The sequence below is a fragment of the Sorex fumeus genome, unplaced genomic scaffold (assembly GCF_029834395.1).
Source record: "Sorex fumeus unplaced genomic scaffold, SorFum_2.1 ptg000006l, whole genome shotgun sequence".
In the NCBI taxonomy this organism is placed as follows: Eukaryota; Metazoa; Chordata; class Mammalia; order Eulipotyphla; family Soricidae; genus Sorex; species Sorex fumeus.
The window spans coordinates 27065080-27082060 of NW_026606063.1; the positions used below are offsets into that span (position 1 = coordinate 27065080).

Genomic DNA, 16981 nt, shown 5'->3' on the forward strand with positions numbered 1-16981 from the left:
AGGACATGCTCTGCAGGGTCAATTCCTGGAACCAGGGTGAGATATAACCATCTTCACACACTTTCCTCAAAGGAAACTTTTTTGGATCTTTTTTTATATTGGATTATGCATAACAAGCAATACAAAATAAATTACTTAGGACTTGCTTTTTGGGGCAGGCATGGGTGGCGGTGGGAAAATTCAAAATAATGCTGGTGGGAAGGAATAATGGTGGTGGATTGGTGTTGGTATATTGAATATAATTATCGTGAGCAACCTTATGAAATTATATTTTTAAAAATCCTGGAACCATACGGTGGCCTGCGCACTGACATGGGGGTGACCTCTGAACACCAAGCCTGAGTACTGCCAGGTATGACTTTCCCCGAAAGGTTAATTATTTATATAATTTTATGTCAATTTTGGGCTTCTTTTCATTTCCACTTTTTCTTTGTGTATGTGAGTGGCTGGGGGGAGGTTGGGCCATACCTGGTAAATGCTCAGGAGGCGCTACTCCCAGTTTAGTGCTCGGGTATCCCTCCTGGGAGTGCTCAGGGGATGGAACCTGCGTGCAGAGCCTGTGCTGTAACCCTCTGAGCTGGGAAGGACCCCCAGCGAGTGCTGATCGGGAATAGCTCCTGAGAACTGCTGGTTGTGGCCACCAACCCCAAACAGGAAAAAGAGAGAAAAAAACTCCGTGGGGTGGGGGCTGGAGCAATAGCACAGCAGGTAGGGCGTTTGCCTTGCCGACCCAGGTTCGATTCCTAGCATCCCATATGGTCCCCCTAGCACCGCCAAGAGTAATTCCTGAGTGAAGAGCCAGGAGTAACCCCTGTGCATCGCTGCATGTGACCTCCCCCCCCAAAAAAAAAATCCGTGGGGTGGTCAGACAGGGCCTGGTGTATGGTGGTCCCTTGGGAGGACTGAAAGCAACTCCAGGGTTCTCCAAGCACTGGGCACCCACCCAGTCACTCAGAATCCCCCGAGACAGCATGATGAGCCTGAGGCCAGGCCTGGGACTGCCCTGGAGGCTTATCTGGTGGTGCTTGCTAGCAGCCTGGGAGGGGGAGATTAGCCTGAGAGCTACAGACAGGGCCTGGCACAGTCTTAGAAAGCTGCAGGGTCATACTGGGGCAGGCTGACATCCTCCCAAGCAACAGGAGACACCCCCTTGCCCCCAAGGAAAGGGACAGGAAGGGGTTGGGGAAGGGCTCAGGTGGGAGGGGAAGCAAGTGCAGGCACCCCAGCAACCCTGACTCACCCATTATCTTCCCGAAGCCCAAGCAGGGTCAACGCCCTTGGGGACCCCTGCCTAGAAGGTTCCAGACCAGGTCCCGCCTGTGTGTGGCCCAAAGGGCCTCAGGGCGCATGACCTGGAAGTTTCCACTGGGAAGGGGCAGCCCACCCAGGGGAGACGTGGGGGATGGTGCCCCCACTGGCTTTCACCAGTGCTTGGCGCTGGGAGGATGAAGCCTGAGGAGAGAAGCCTGAGAAAGAAGCACTTGCGAGGGAGCTGAGATGTAGAGCTTGGCAGAAATGGAGGTAGACTCCAGCGACAGACACTTCAGCGAAAAAGGCGTTGGTTTTTAGACTGAAAGTTCCCAGAGCATCTATCTCTCCTACCAGGCTGCTCTCCGCGTCCCTTCTTCCGGGGCTTTTTAATTTTTTTTTGTCTGTCCTCCCGTTGTTCATCAATTTGCACGAGCGGGCCCAGTAACGTCTCCATTGTGAGACTTCTTGTTACTGTGTTTGGCATATTGAATACTCTCGCTAGCTTGCCAGGCTCTCCGAGAGGGGCAGAGGAATCGAACCTGGCTCGGCCAAGCTGGCTGCGCACAAGGCAAATGCCCTACCGCTGTGCTATCACTCCAGCCCCCATTTTATTTATTTCATTTATTTATTTTTGCTTTTTGGGCCACACCCGGCAATGCACAGGGGTTATCTCCTGACTTTGCACTCAGGGATTACTCCTGGTGGTGCTTGGGGGACCATATGGGATGCTAGGAATCAAACACTCTGCCCTACCCGCTGTGCTATGCTCCAGCCCCCTTTATTTATTTATTTATTTATTTATTTTTGCTCTTTTGATCACACCTGGCAATGCACAGGGTTTACCTCTGGCTCTGCACTCAGGCAGTGCTCAGGGAACCATATGGGATGCTTGGAATTGAACCCGATTCAGCCATGCAAGGCAAACACCCTACCTGCTGTGCCCCTTTGTTTGTTTGTTTGTTTGTTTTTATTTAGCTATACCCAGCGGTGCTCAGGGTTTGCTCCTGGCCCTGCACTCAGGGATCACTCCTGGTGGGACCCAGGGGACCCTATGGGGTGCTGGGGATGTAACCTGGTGGGCCGTGCGTAGCAAATGCCCTAGCCAACATCGTTCTCACTCTCCGGCCCTGACCCCCTTTTCGACGCCCTCCTTTGGCGCCCTTTAGGCCCTGGCTCAGCCCCTGGATTGCTCACATCTTCCCTGAAGCCCCACCCCTCCTGCCTGCTACACCTGCTGAGAAGGGGTGTGGAGAAGAGAATGCCCAGCACTGGCCTGACATAAAAAACAACCCTGGAGAACGAGAAAGTCAACAGAGTGAGAAAGATGTCACCAGTATCTAGAGTCAGCTTGAGTGGAAAAACCCAATCAGCATCCAGTTCTTTAAAATCTGAATTTGGGGGCCCGGAAAGACAGTACAGCTGGTAGGGCACTTGTCTTGCATGCAGTCAACCCAGGTTCGGTTCCTGGCACCCCATATGGGTCCCTGGAGCCCCTCCAAGAGTGATCCCTGAGCACAGAGCCAGGAGTAAGTCCTGAGCTCTGCCAATAGTGGCCCGCAAATTAAAAAAATAAATAATATCTAAACTTTTAAACTGGAGAGTTTAAATATAGGGATTATGATGCTTGTTTGACATCGTACTAATCTGGTTTGAATTCCTGGTAGTGTTTACAGTCCCCTGAGCACTGTGAGAGGTCATTCCTGAACACTGCCAGGTGTGGCTCCCAAACCCAGCGGTTTATTCTGGGCTCTGGCTGGAGCGATAGCACTGTGGGTAGAGTGTTTGCCTTGCATGTGGCTGACCTGGGTTCGATTTCTCCATCCCTCTCGGAGAGCAGCCCAGCAAGCTACTAAGAGTATCCTGCCCGCACAGCAGAGCCTGCCAAGCTCCCCATGGCGTGGTTGATATGCCAAAAACAGTAACAAGTTTCATAATGGAGACATTACTGGCGCCCACTCGAACAAGTCGATGAACAATGGGACGATAGTGCTACTATTCTTGACTCTGTGCTCAGGGATTACTTCTGACAGTATTCTGGGGACCATATGCAGTGCTGGACTGAGCCCAGGTTGGTAATGTGCAAAGCCCTCCCTGATACCGATCTTGGGTATATAGGACTTAAGTACTGCCCCTGAGTTCCAACCCTGGGCTCAAGACTCCTTTAATCTGAGCTCTTCTCAGGGCCCCAGTATTTGGGGTGGGCACCCCAATAATGCTCAGGGGTTACTCCTGGTGCTGAACTCAGCAATTACTGCAGGTGGTGCTCAGGGGACCATAAGGGATTCTGGGGATTGAACCCAGGTCAGCTGCATGCAAGGCAAACACCCTACCTGCTGTGCTATGGCTCTGGCCCTGCCCCAGTGTTTTCGGATTTTTGTTTGTTCTTGTTTTATGGGTCACAGCTGACTGGTGCTCAAGAACTGCACCCAATTCAGTGCTTGGAGTTACTCCTGGGGGCCACCTGGTGCCCGGGGTGGAACCCAGGCCTTCAGCATGCAAAGCATGTGTTCCAGCCTACTGAGCATCTCTCCAGGGACCCCCAGATGCAGCTCATTTGTTTTTGCACTTCAGTAGTCCTTAGATACTTCCTGAGTGAGGAGAGTCTCATGGGCCATCAGTGGAGAAGACCTTCCCACAGGTGAGACCATGTCAGGATTCGTATGGGCGTGGCCAGGCTCAGGTTGTGTGCTGTCTGATGAGACCCTGCTGCTCTGATGCTGCGGGTTCTTTGCCCCCCAAATCTCCTGCCCACCATCTGCACACATCAATATGCCTACATATGCTTTGCTATATATACACATGCAAAATCTGCTTTTTGCCTTATTGGTAGAGTGTATGTGTTTGTGTGTGTGTCTCTGCGTCTGTGTGTGTGTGTGTGTGTGAGAACCCAGGGCCTTGCACACTGGATTGTGTGCTCTACCTCGAAGCTGCAAGACTGGCCTATGGATACACTTTCTGATGCCACAGCCCATCTGTTCCTCTGGGGGCATCAGTGGATCATTGTTCCTTGATCAGAGCTGGTGCCTGTGATCCACACTCCAAGCCCCCCACACCCCACCATCACCAAGGAGCTCCCCAGGTTGACCAGAGCAACGAGCTGTGTCTTTGTGTTTGTGAGCAGACAAAAAAGTCTTCCTAAACCTTCACGGTCAAGTCCAAACCCCCATCCCAGGCGGTCACCTGAAGGACAGATTGAGGTTCTGGGAGTTCTGCTCCCCAACTTGAATGGGGATCTGGTCCGGGGACATGATGCCACTCATGGTCACCAGGGGGAGCCCTCGGCCCTCATGCTGTGGACCTTTTTTTTGGGGTTTTTTTTTTTTTTTTTTTTTTTTTGCTTTTTGGATCACACCTGGCGATGCACAGGGGTTACTCCTGGCTCTGCACATGGGAATTATCCCTGGTGGTGCTCAGGGGAGCATATGGGATGCTGGGAATCGAACCCAGGTTGGCCGCATGCAAGGCAAACGCTCTACCTGCTGTGTTATTGCTCCTCCAGCCCTCTGGGCTGGTTTTCCTCCAGGTTCTGGGAGGAACAGAAATTCGCCACTTCCAAGGCTGTCTGGGCACTGTGGTGGTGACACGACATGGACAGGACTGAAGACACCTCAGAGAAGGCAACTCAGGCTCCCCTCCGGAGGCTAAGCTCTGTGACACACCATGGCTCATTCTATCATCACACCGCCACACGTTTTTTTTTTTTACCACACAGGAGACTTTGTTTTGTATGGGGGGGGGTCATATCTGGTGATGCTCAGGGGGTTACTCCTGGCTCTGTGCTCAGGAATCACTCGGGCAGTGTTCGGGGGACCATATGGGATGCCCGAAAGGCAAGTGCCCTACCCGTCGTACAATCTCTTCAGCTCCAACACGAGACATTTTTATTCCTTCTCCCACTCACTGGCACATTTGTTGGGGATTAACATGAGCTGGGTACTGAAGGAAATTGACCCATGTCCAGCTCCTTCCTTGGCTGGACCATGTGTCCCTGGGAAGCCATATATATCATCCAACACATCCTCACTGTGGCCCGGCCGCCCTGCGTGTGTTGAGTAGGACCTGGTGTGTGTGTGTGTGGGAGAGGGGAGGCAGGGTGGCGATGGAGTCACTGACACCTGTGGGATAACATTGGGTTGTCCTTGCTCCTCCTGCAGGGAGCTTAGGTTTATTGGGCTATTCCCACAACAGTGCCCCTGAGGTACACCCAATTCCACCAAGCATTAATCATCCTATATTGCTTTTCTCTTTCTTTTATGTCACTTGCATGGTTAATTTAGCACTGTCCTTTTTCTACAGACACAGGAAGACAGTTCATGCTATGCCTTGTTACATGGGAGTTAATTGACTCCAAAATAATATTTACTCCTGGGCACCCATATTTACTTGACTTAAGCCTCAGTTGCCCTAAGTTCCTAGAACTCTAAAAGTAGGGTCCCAACGAAGGGACTGGATAGACCCAGGGAAAGCTGTAAGCCACCCTGGCCTCAAAAGGGGACAAGCAGGACTGGAGCAAGAGCACAGTGGATAGGGCATTTGCCTTGCACTCGGCTGACCCGAGTTCGATTCCCAGCATCCCATATGGTCCCCCAAGCACTGACAGGAGTAATTTATGAGCGCAAGCCAGGAGGAACCCCTGAGCGTTGCCGGGTGTGACCCAAAAAGCCAAAAAAAAGGGGGGGGGACAAGCTAAGCACCATAAGTATGATAAGTTAAGAGCACGGTGATGTGGAACAAACTCTGTCATGACCCCAAAAGAAGTAACTGAGTAAGGACCCTGCTGGGGTTAGGAAAGACTGACCTGGCCTGAGGACTGTGGTCTGGTGAGATGTCCACAGGAAGAGCCAACCTTTAAGCTTAATATATCTCTTACTGTGTTCATACAAAATGACATTGCAAGAAATATTACAAGAAGTAAATTCACTCTGATTGTTTAAATGGGTTACTTACTGACGGAAGGAGAAAGCAACGTCTGTTTGTTGTTATGTTATGATAATGTTCAGCCCCACGGTTGTGTATCCCCACCCTAGATGATTTCTATATAACTATGTCGTAGGGGCTAAGAGGGAACAAGTAAGTCGATGACTAGAAGGAGGATGAGAACTGAGACTTTGAGGACTTTGGGACTTTGGGATTAGAAGGAGGACTAGATGACGACTGTGACTGGAAGTAGAGGACTTTGAGGTCTACGAGACTAGGACGATGGAACTATGATGACTGGGACTAACAACCAAAACTACGACTATGATTGCACCATAAGGGGAGAGATTGAACCATGCTGGGGAGGAGAAAGAAATAAACGATGACCAACCTGGGGCCCAGGTCCTGTTTCTTCGTTCCCCTGGTCCTTCGTCTGCCCGTCGCTGTCGTCCGGCCAGGGAAAGTGTTCTCAGCCACCAGATGCCCGCGTCCTGCATGCCCCACCACGTGCTTTTTCTATGGAATCTCACATTTTACCATCTCTGTTTTCATTACGGTGCCTCACCTCATTGCATTTGCCTCCCTCCCACTTCTCAGGTGCTATTTTCTACAAACATCAAGTCCACGGCAATGCCACCTGGGGTGAGTCATCCAATTGCCTGGACTCACTCCATGCCTCGTTTCCATAAATCTCACAGTATCTCACACTTTTCCATTGTCATTAGGTCCATGATGGAGGTCTGTGCTCAGCCGTCTTTGACATCAAGAAATTGTTCTGAAGCACCATCCACAGTGAGCGCCCGTACCAGACAGCAAACTAAATTGAGAAATGTGTGTGCTGAGTGTTTCTCCGGCCACCCCCCCATCCCCGACTTTCATCCTCTCCTGACAAATGGCAACATCGGAATCAAGACAGTTGATAACCCTCCTGCGTGTTCTAACTGCTGGAGCAAAATGAGAAGCCAGACACATCTCATTCTAATTCAAAAGCAGGATGTGATCAAGCTTGGAAAAAAAGCAAATGCGGCCTGAGATACTTCAAACCACACAAAGTACCCGTACTCCAAGATTACCATACCACATCTGCTAAGATTCAAAGTAGGAGGCAACCAATCTTAGAGGGAAATATATATATGTATATATGTATATATATATTTTTTTCATCGATTTGCTCGAGCAGGCCCAGTGACATCTCCATTGTGAGACTTGTTACTGTGTTTGGCATATCTAATATGACATGGGTAGCTTGCCAGGCCCTGCCATGCGGGCAGGATACTCTCGGTAGCTTGCCAGTCTCTCCGAGAGGTGTGGAGGAATCAAACCCAGGTCAGCCTCATGCAAGGCAAATGCCCTACCCACTGTGCTATCGCTCCAGCCCACATTTTTTTACACATATACAAATGTGCATATATATATATATAAAATAAAGCACATAAGGCTCAACCATTAACAACATGCTAGTGACCTCTTATAGAAGGGTTTAATGGCCCCTGGGTGAAATACAACAATCTCCACATTCTTTCCTCTAAGGATACTTTTTGGTAGCATTTTCAGCGTTTTTTTATAACAAAAATACAAAATGTATTTATTTCAGTTCTGCTTTGGGGCAGAGATTGGGGTTTGGAATGGAAATATCCAAAATATGGTGGTGGTCCAGAAGATGTAATGGTGGTGGGATTGGTGTTTGAATACTAAATGTAATGACATATTGTGAACTACTTTATAAAATTTAAAAATGTAAAAAAAATAAAGGCGTGTTGAGCACCAGCTACCCACTAGCCCCCCAATTGTGACTGAAAAGCAAAAGTTCTTTTATTTGGGGACGGGAATAGGGGCACATTTGAAGGTGTTCAGGGCTTACTGCTGACTCTGTGCTCAGGGACCACTCCACCTCTCCAGCCCCAGGAAAAGTTGTTGAAGGAAATGAAAGTACCACTTCCGGGAAACCCCAACAGGTATCGAAGCCCAACAGCCTGTTGTTGCCATGGAGAAAATCTCAGAGTTTTGGACTAAAAATCAAACCTGAACCAGAGAGATAGTACAGTGGGTAGCGCTCTTGCCTTGCACGCAGCCACCTCCAGTTTAGTCCCAGGCATCCTCTACAAGGACACCTAACCCCTAAACATTGCTGGGTGTGGCCCCCAAGCAGACAACCTCCCAAACAAACACTAAAAGACAAACCAGCCACTGCATTTCCCCAAACTGAAATAGAACTTGGATAATTTAACTAATCTATTAATTTAACTAATCTCTCTATATAATATATCCCTATTCAGTCTCGGCCCCCACAACCAGCGATAAACAGGGGTTACTCCTGGCCCTGCACTCAGGAATTACCCCTGGCAGTGCTCGGGGGACCATATGGGATGCAGGGAACCAAACCTGGGTCAATCACATGCAAGGCAAATGCCCTCCTCACTGTACTATTGCTCCTGCCCCAATCCACACATATTTGGATCCGTGGCGGGGGCAGCAGGAGAGAAGGGGAGAGGATGGCGCATGTGGCCACCCTGTAGTACTAAGGGACATCTGGCTCTGTGGTCAGGACTGACCCATTGTAGTGCTGGGGGGTGGGGGTGGGAGCCGAGAGTGAATAGGGATGGGTAGTGGGCAACTGAGTACTTTAATTCCTGTGCTGATCTCAATTTTTGGTTAAGTAGTTTTGAGAGAATAAAAAAGAATTTTATTGAATTTTTTTTTTGGCTTTTTTGGGTCACACCCGGCGATGCACAGGGGTTACTCCTGGCTCTGCACTCAGGAGTTACTCCTGGCGGCGCTCAGGGGACCATATGGGATGCTGGGAATCGAACCTGGGTTGGCCGCGTGCAAGGCAAACGCCCTACCTGCTGTGCTATCTCTCCAGCCCCTGAAAAATAATTTTTATAAGGTCCGTTTGCAAAACGGAAAATCAGCAAGGTGCTTCTCTTTTGTGTCTGAGTAAGGGAAAGAAAAGGCTTTGAACATTTTTTCTTGACGTGAAACGAAGAAACTGTAGAAGTAGAGAAATAAAGGTGACTTTCAGATGCAGTTTCTGAGTCTTACAAAAGAAGGGACGGAAACGAGGGGAAGTGCTGATTGAGCCACAAGAAGTTTTTCACTTTGGGTTTCAAAACTCAACATTATTGCCTGCGGCTCCAGGTGAGAAGGTTGTTTGTTAGGTACGAGGCAGAAATAAGTTACTAAAAAGCTCAGGGAGTTATTATTAACTTTCCTTCCCTGAGTAAACTATTTCTTCTGGAACTAATGGGTGAGACTTGGAAAACTTTCAACCAAGCCAAGGGTCAGCAAACCTGTTCTGCAAAGGGCAAATATTTCAGGCTTTGAAGGACGGTCTCCAGCAACGCTCAGGCCTGCACAGAGAACCAAGGATGGTGCAGTCCAAGGGGCTGGGTGGGCTCAGGAACACTCATTTGCAGAGCAGGTAGACGCTGCCTCGCGCTTGCCCACGGGAGGCTTCAAAGCCCTGATCTAAACCTTTGCGGTGTCAAGCATTCCCATTAAAAAAAAAAATTTTTTTTCCTCCTTTTTGGGTCATACCACGAAATGCCCAGGAGTTCCTCCTAGCTCTGCACTCAGGAATTACTCCTGGCAGTGCTCAGGGGACCTTATGGGATGGATACTGGGGGTTGAACCTGGGTCTGCTATCCGCATGCAAGGCAAACAGCCTCCCCAGTGCACTCTGACTCAGTCCCAAGCATTCCCATTCCTTTGAGTAAAAGGCAGCAAAGGCACCAGTAACCAGTATAACTTTTAAAGGAACAAGGACATTTTTAAATTACTTTAAGCTATAAAATTATTGTGACACTATGATGATGCCCAATTTTTCTTTGAGGGGGGGGCGTTTATTTCTGGGCCACCCACAACAATGTTCAGGGCTTACTCCGGGCTCTGCACTCAGGAATTACTCCTGGCGGTGCTCACCAGGGAGCATAGAGGATGCCAGGACTCAAACTCTAGGCTGGGTGCAAGGCAAACGCCAAGCCTGCTGCTGTACGGTCTCCCCAGGCTCCAGGAGAATTTGTGATTTTCACACAGATGATGAAATGAGTAATGCAGCTCCACCTACCGGCCAGAGGCCAGATGACAGTGTCGGGATCCAGGATCTGGTTCCGCCTGCACAAAAAACCCTCTTCCCCCCTCTCCCTCCCTCCCTGGCACTCCTCCAACTCCGCCCACCCCGATTCTTTTCTCGCCTCCCTCTCCTCTGCTTTCACTGGCTGTGCCCACTGTGCCCACATCCGCTGTGTGTCCCAGCGGGATGCCGTGGCTTCCTTTAGAGGAGGAATAGGCCTCAGGCCCCAGAACTCTGTCTGCAGGAAGACAGAGAAGGACCCAGCGGCCTCAGCAACACGTTTAACTTTGAAAGACACAGGGAGATCCTCGGGGCGAGGAGCAAGTGGGACGGTTTTGATCGGGCCCCAGAACGAACACGCCCCCTACCCCCCCAGGCTCCACCTCATTCTACGGACAAGCCAAACCCCAGGTGGTCCTGGCTCCAGTGACAATGCCTACGCCTCTGAGTCTTTTTTTTTTTTAATCCGTCGGGTTATTCACCTAATTATATAGAATCTCATGAGGATGATTGTGAGGATTATGCCACTCTATCAGAATATGTCCAGGATTGTTTGGATCATCTTACAGAACAGCCTGGCAGCTTTGAAACTGAATTTGAACCATTTGCAGAGACCTTGAATAGCTTGGTTATTAGCTATATAGCTTGGTTATATAGCAGGTGATGGTTTGTAGGAGCTGGTGGAGCTCATCTCTCAGCAGGCCACATCGATCCCAAATTTCTCTTATATGGGAGCTCATTGGTGCAATTACCTGTCCCATCATCTCACAGTTAGTCTGGGGCTGGAGTGATAGCACAGCGGGTAGGACATTTGCCTTGCACGCGGTCAACCCAAGTTCGATTCCCAGCATCCCATATGGTCCCCTGAGCACCGCCAGAAGTAGTTCCTGAGTGCAGAGCCAGGAATAACCTCTGAGCATCGCTGGGTGTGACCCCAAAAGAAAAAAAAATCTCACAATTAGTCCACTGAGTGGCAACTTGCATCAGTTGCTACCGCAAAGATGTTGGACTGACTAGGAAGTTAAAGACCAAGCTGCAAAAGGGGAATGAAGTAACCCGGAAGCATTTTCATGTGTTTGTGCTCTTTTTCTGAGAGAATTTTTTTTAATCTGGAGATCAAGGGAACAAATGGTTTCAAGAGCAGCTATTCTTCAGGTTAGTCTTCGGGAGTTGCTGAATGCCCTCTTTTCTAATCCTGTGGATGACCACTTAATCTGTGCAGTAAACTTATTAAAGTTGACAGGATCAGTTTCAGAAGATGCCTGGAATGAAAAGGGAAGGGCTGATATGGAGGAAATTACTCAGAGAACCGAAAATGTTGTCCTAGATGAACATTGCAGCAGAGATGTGAAACAGATGCTCCCGAAGCTTGTAGAACTCTGGTCAAGTAACTGGGGTAGAGTTCATGCAACCTCAACTTACAAAGAAGCAGCACATGAAAATAAGCCTAATTATTTTATGAAAGAACCAACATTTTATACTTCTGATGGTGTTCTTTTCACTGTAGCTGATCCAGATTACCAAGAGAAATATCAAGAGTTACTTGAAAGAGAAGATTTTTTTCCAGATTATGAAGACAATGAAACAGATTTATCAGGGGCTGGTGATCTGTACTTGGATGATATTGATGATGAGATGAACCCAGAGATAGAAGAAGCATATGAAAGGTTTTGTTTGGAATCAGAGCGTAAGCGAAAACACTAAAGCCAAATCTCAGCGTATCAGTTTTATAAAGCAGTTTAGGTTATTGTGATTTAGCAGTCCACAGGAAAACAAGAAAATGTGTCATACCAAATCAAGGATATTGAGGGGCCAGAGAGATAGCACAGCAGGTAGGTTCGATTCCCAGCATCCCATATGGTCCCCTGAGCACCACCAGGAGTAATTCCTGAGTGCAGAGCCAGGAGTAATCCCTGTGCATTGCTGGGTGTGACGCAAAAAAAAAAATCAAGGATATTGAATTATGTTACTAATGTATGCAACTTTAATTTTGTTTAACACTATCTGCCAAAGTAAACTTTATTCCCTATAACTTAAAATGCACATATATGTAAAATAGTTTATTATGTACAGCTGATTCCACTGTTTTGCTGCAATAAAATCATTTTCGAAATAAACGTAGAAGGTAAATTTTGCTAGCTGGCTAGAAAGTTATCCCTTAAATTCTACTTTCCTTGAGGGAAAAAGTTTTATTTATTTATTTTTTTGCTTTTTGGGTCACACCCAGCTGTTGCTCAGGGGTTACTCCTGGCTCTGCACTCAGGAATTACTCCTGGTGGTGCTCAGGGGACAATATAGGATGCTGGGAATCGAACCCAGGTGGGCTGCATGCAAGGCAAACGCCCTACCCACTGAGTAACGCTCCAGCCCCACTGTCAATTTAGTTTTACATTGATGTCTCAATAAATTTGCTTTCAAATATGAATCACAATCATTAGATTCTTTACCATTAACGTTTTAGACTTTACTGTATCATTAACAACTGACTTATCTACCCATCTGCTATCTGATACCAGGGATTTTTAAAATGTCATTTAAAAAAAATTAGAATTCCCAAGTAAACAACTAAGAGTCTTTATTGAGAATTTGCAATTCTAGAACTACTTTTTTTTTTTTGCCTAACTTCATTTTCTTCAAACCTAGAGCATTTTTTTGCCTTTCATTTTCACTTTGTAGCATGAGTTGTGTTGACTTTTTTACTGGACAGTTTTACAATACTCATGTTCTCATTGGCTTTTTAATTGATACACCTTTAAGATCAGTTTTCTAATACTTTTACTATAATGTAGTACCACCTTGACCCTAGTATTTTTTTAAATAAATAGATTTTATTTGGAGGGTTTCTCAAGGTGCAGAGGGGGAGAAAATGCAAGAGAGAGAGTAGAGAGAGAGTAACGTACTCAAAAGAGAATGCAGGCTTCTCCAAGGGCGGAGAGAGCCTCTGCACACATACCAGCATTTGACACAAAAGCATGAAAGTATACATCGCAAGAGGGGAGATGTGGGCGAAACATTTGCTCAGCTGCCACATGTGCTCAGCCGCGTGGGCACAAGCAGCACATGGGCTCAGGCAGCATATGCGCTGACCCTAGTATTTTTATGTAATATCAAATCTTTTTTCTAACTAACTAAAAAGTAAACCTTATGTACAAAAAGGATTGCTTGTAAATATGCATGTAAATAGTTAATTACCCGCTGTTTTACATCTGTGGTACATCTGTGTCTGCTAATACAGGTGGCTCTCTCTCTCTCTTTTTTTTTTTTTTTTTGCTTTTTGGGTCACACCCGGCGATGCTCAGGGGTTACTCCTGGCTCATGCACTCAGGAATTGCTCCTTGTGGTGCTCGGGGGACCATATGGGATGCTGGGAATCGAACCTGTGTTGGCCATGTTGGCTGCGTGCAAGACAAACGCCCTACCTGCTGTGCTATCGCTCCAGCCCCGGCTCTCTCACTTTTCTATTTGTTTCTTCAGTCTGAATTAAAGTTAGACTTTGAAAATTAAAAAAAGAAATAGAGAAACAGGGAAAATTTTAATTACTTAGAGATTGTGTGTGACTACCATCTTAGTCAGGATTCTCTAGAGCCACACAAACAATGACACAAGGGCTGGCACAATAGTACAAAGGGTTGGGCACTTGCCTTGCATAAAGCCGATCCTCACATGGTCCATAGGAACCCCCCAGCCCTGCCAGGACCCCTGAGCATAGAGCCAGCAGTACAGCCCTGAGTACCACTGGGCGTGGCCCAAGAAACAAAATAAAATAAAATAAAATAATGAAATAAGAGCAAGAGAGATACTCAGATACTCTGGACATTCGCTTCTTCTGCCGGAGGCCCAGGGTCATTCTCTGGTACCCACAGTTTTCTGTGCACTGCCAGGAATGACTCTTGGACACAGATCCAGGAGCAGTTCACAAGCACCAGTAGGTATGCCCACCCCCCAAAAAAAAACTAACAAGAAACAAAACCACCCTTCAGCAAGAGTCTCTGGGCCAGGTGCAGGAGGAAAGGTACCTACTGTGGGGGCGACAGTCTTCACCCTCTTCCAGTTCCCTTCTGATCTGACACTTGAAAGCAGAGTCTTGAACTGTGTCTTTCTTTGGGGGGGGGTATGGGGTGGGCCACATTCAGCTGTGCTCAGAGTTTACTTCTCACTCTGTGCTCAGGGGCCACTTCTGCTGGGGTTCCAGTGACCGTATGTGATCAAACCTGGGTCAGCCTTGAGCACGGTCAGCGCCTCACCTGCCGAACTATCTCCCCAGCCCCCACAGCTGTCACATTAAGCATGAAGATCCGATAAATTAAGGGAAGTCTGCATCAAAAATCCCACTTTCCACCTTCTGTTTAAGTGGGATAGAAACTTTTTTGGGGGTTGGTTCAGGGACACACCCAGCAATGCTCAGTGCTTACTCCTGACTTTCTGCTCAGGGATCACCCTGGCAGTGCTCGGGGTACCATATGGGATGCGGGGGAATGAATCCAGGTTGGCTGAGTGCAAGGCAAGCACCCTCTCGGCTGTGGTATCTCTCTGACCCTTAGAAGCCATTTTTATTTTACTGTACACAATCAGAATCTTCTTGCAATGTGCCTGAATGATTCAAGTGAGCCATGTTATTAAAACATTACAATTCTTGGATTTAAGTTCTCTTCTTTTAAAAAATATCTATTTCAGGGCTGGAGCAATAGCACAGCAGGTAGGGCATTTGCTTTGCATGCAGCCAATCTGGGTTCGATTCCCAGCATCCCATATGGTCCACTGAGCACCGCCAGGAGTAATTCCTGAGTGCAGAGCCAGGGATAATCCCTGTGCATTGCTGGGTGTGACACAAAAAGAACAAATAAATAAATAAATAAATAAATAAATCTATTTCAACAAAGAAAGGGATGAGACAAAGTCCAATAGGAATTGAGACATGGTCAATAGGACTGGGAGTGGGGCTGGAGCGATAGCACAGCGGGTAGGGCCATTTGCCTTGCATGTGACCGACCTGGGTTCGATTCCCTGCATCCCTTATGGTCCCCCAAGCACCGCCAGGAGTAATTCCTGAGTGCAGAGCCAGGAGTAACCCCTGTGCATCGCCAGGTGTGATTCAAAAAGCAAAAAAATAAAAAAAAAAAAGAACTGGGAGCTGAGGGGGAAGGGAACAGTGGGCAGAGGAAGGTGAGGGGGGAAGGGAAAAGGGGATACCCCTGAGGGATCTTGCCACACTGGTGGAGAAGCAGGTGCAGCTGCTTCAATCAGGGCCTTCAACCTTCTTATAAAACATGATGACTCAGTTAAAAAAAATACATCTGATTTCTTTTTTGATTTTTGGAGAGGAGTAGGGCCATACCCAACTGTGCTCAGGAGTCACTTCTGGTGGTTCAGGGTACCATATGGGTATGGGATGCTGGGAAGCGAACCCAGGTTGACTGCCGACATGGCAAACGCCCTCCCTGCTGTACTATCGCTCCAGTCCCCAGGTTGCAACTCTTCAGCTGTCCTTCATGACCAGCGTTCACTCGTCCTACCATCTTCTCTTCACCTTCATCACTATGAAACTCAGCACAGAAGCTCTGTAAGAAAATAATTCCCATTAGATGGGATACTGCTTCCCAAAGATATCAGCAATAATTAATAGCCTGTGACTCTCAAGTTACTTATTAAGCATGAAAAAAGAAACATGGCCTGTCTCAAATGCTATCACATTCCACGTGTTAAACTTAAAAAAAAAAAGTTTTGTTTTTCTGAGGTGAGGGCTCCCCAGCAACGCTTGTGTGGGGCTCAGGATCTACCCCCCCACCCCAGTGATACCCAGCCTGGCTATGTGGGCCAGATGGTTCCATGTCAGTGCTCAGTGAGGTGCTGCTACTTGGGCCCAGTGGTGCTAGGGGACCCCTAGGGTGGCCGCTGGCAGTACTCAGGGGTCCTGTAGATGCTGGGGGACAGAATTTGGGTCTCATTAATGCATAATAGCTCTACCTCTTTGGGTTATTTCCCTGACCCAAATGCAGACACATTCCAAGCTGAATACAGACACTACCTTTCTGCCTTTCTGCAATCCCTCATATGCTTCTTTTGTACTTTGCTCTAACCTGAGCATAGAAGCAAGGCAAATGCTCTTCCCAAGGCCCCATGCAGATCATAACATATGACCACTACAAAAGCACTCGAGACCTGTCAGAATGTGGGATGGTGTCGGGACGGCGCAGGGAAAGTGGAGTAGATCCCAGAGGAAGGGCACTTGAGTGGGGCTTTGGACACAGAAAAGGTGGGGAGGCAGTTCATTGGAATGAGGCGTGCCCCCCTGACTGAGATCACTGAGCACCAGCTTTATTTCCAGATGCCAGAGCAGTCTTCTCACCAAGAAAACAGCACTCTGCTGAGAGGACCAACAGCATCAGTTCTTTGTCTCCTGAACTTGAATTTGTTCAGTGAAACACAAGTTTTAGTGGCCTGAGTGATAGTACAGCAGGTAGGGTGTCTGCCTTGCACACTGCCTGCCCACCCCGGGGTTTCCATCCCCAGCATCCCATATGGTTCCCTGAGAACCACCAGGAGTAATTCCAGAATGCAGAGCCAGGAGTAACCCCTGAGCATCGGTGGGTGTGGTCTCCAAAAAAGAAACATAAGTTTTATTTTTCAGGAGTTAAGTAGGAAGTTCTCAAGTGGGCCAGTTCTCTCTCTCTCTCTCTCTCTCTCTCTCTCTCTCTCTCTCTCTCTCATCATCATCATGTGGTCTCTTTGTATAAAGATGTG

General features: G+C 47.9%; 1 pseudogene; it reads left to right on the forward strand.

Moving 5' to 3' along the window:
* The first annotated feature begins 4838 nt into the window (after nt 1-4838).
* LOC130034727 (polyadenylate-binding protein-interacting protein 1-like) lies at nt 4839-12003 on the forward strand (annotated as a pseudogene).
* Nucleotides 12004-16981: the final 4978 nt, after the last annotated feature.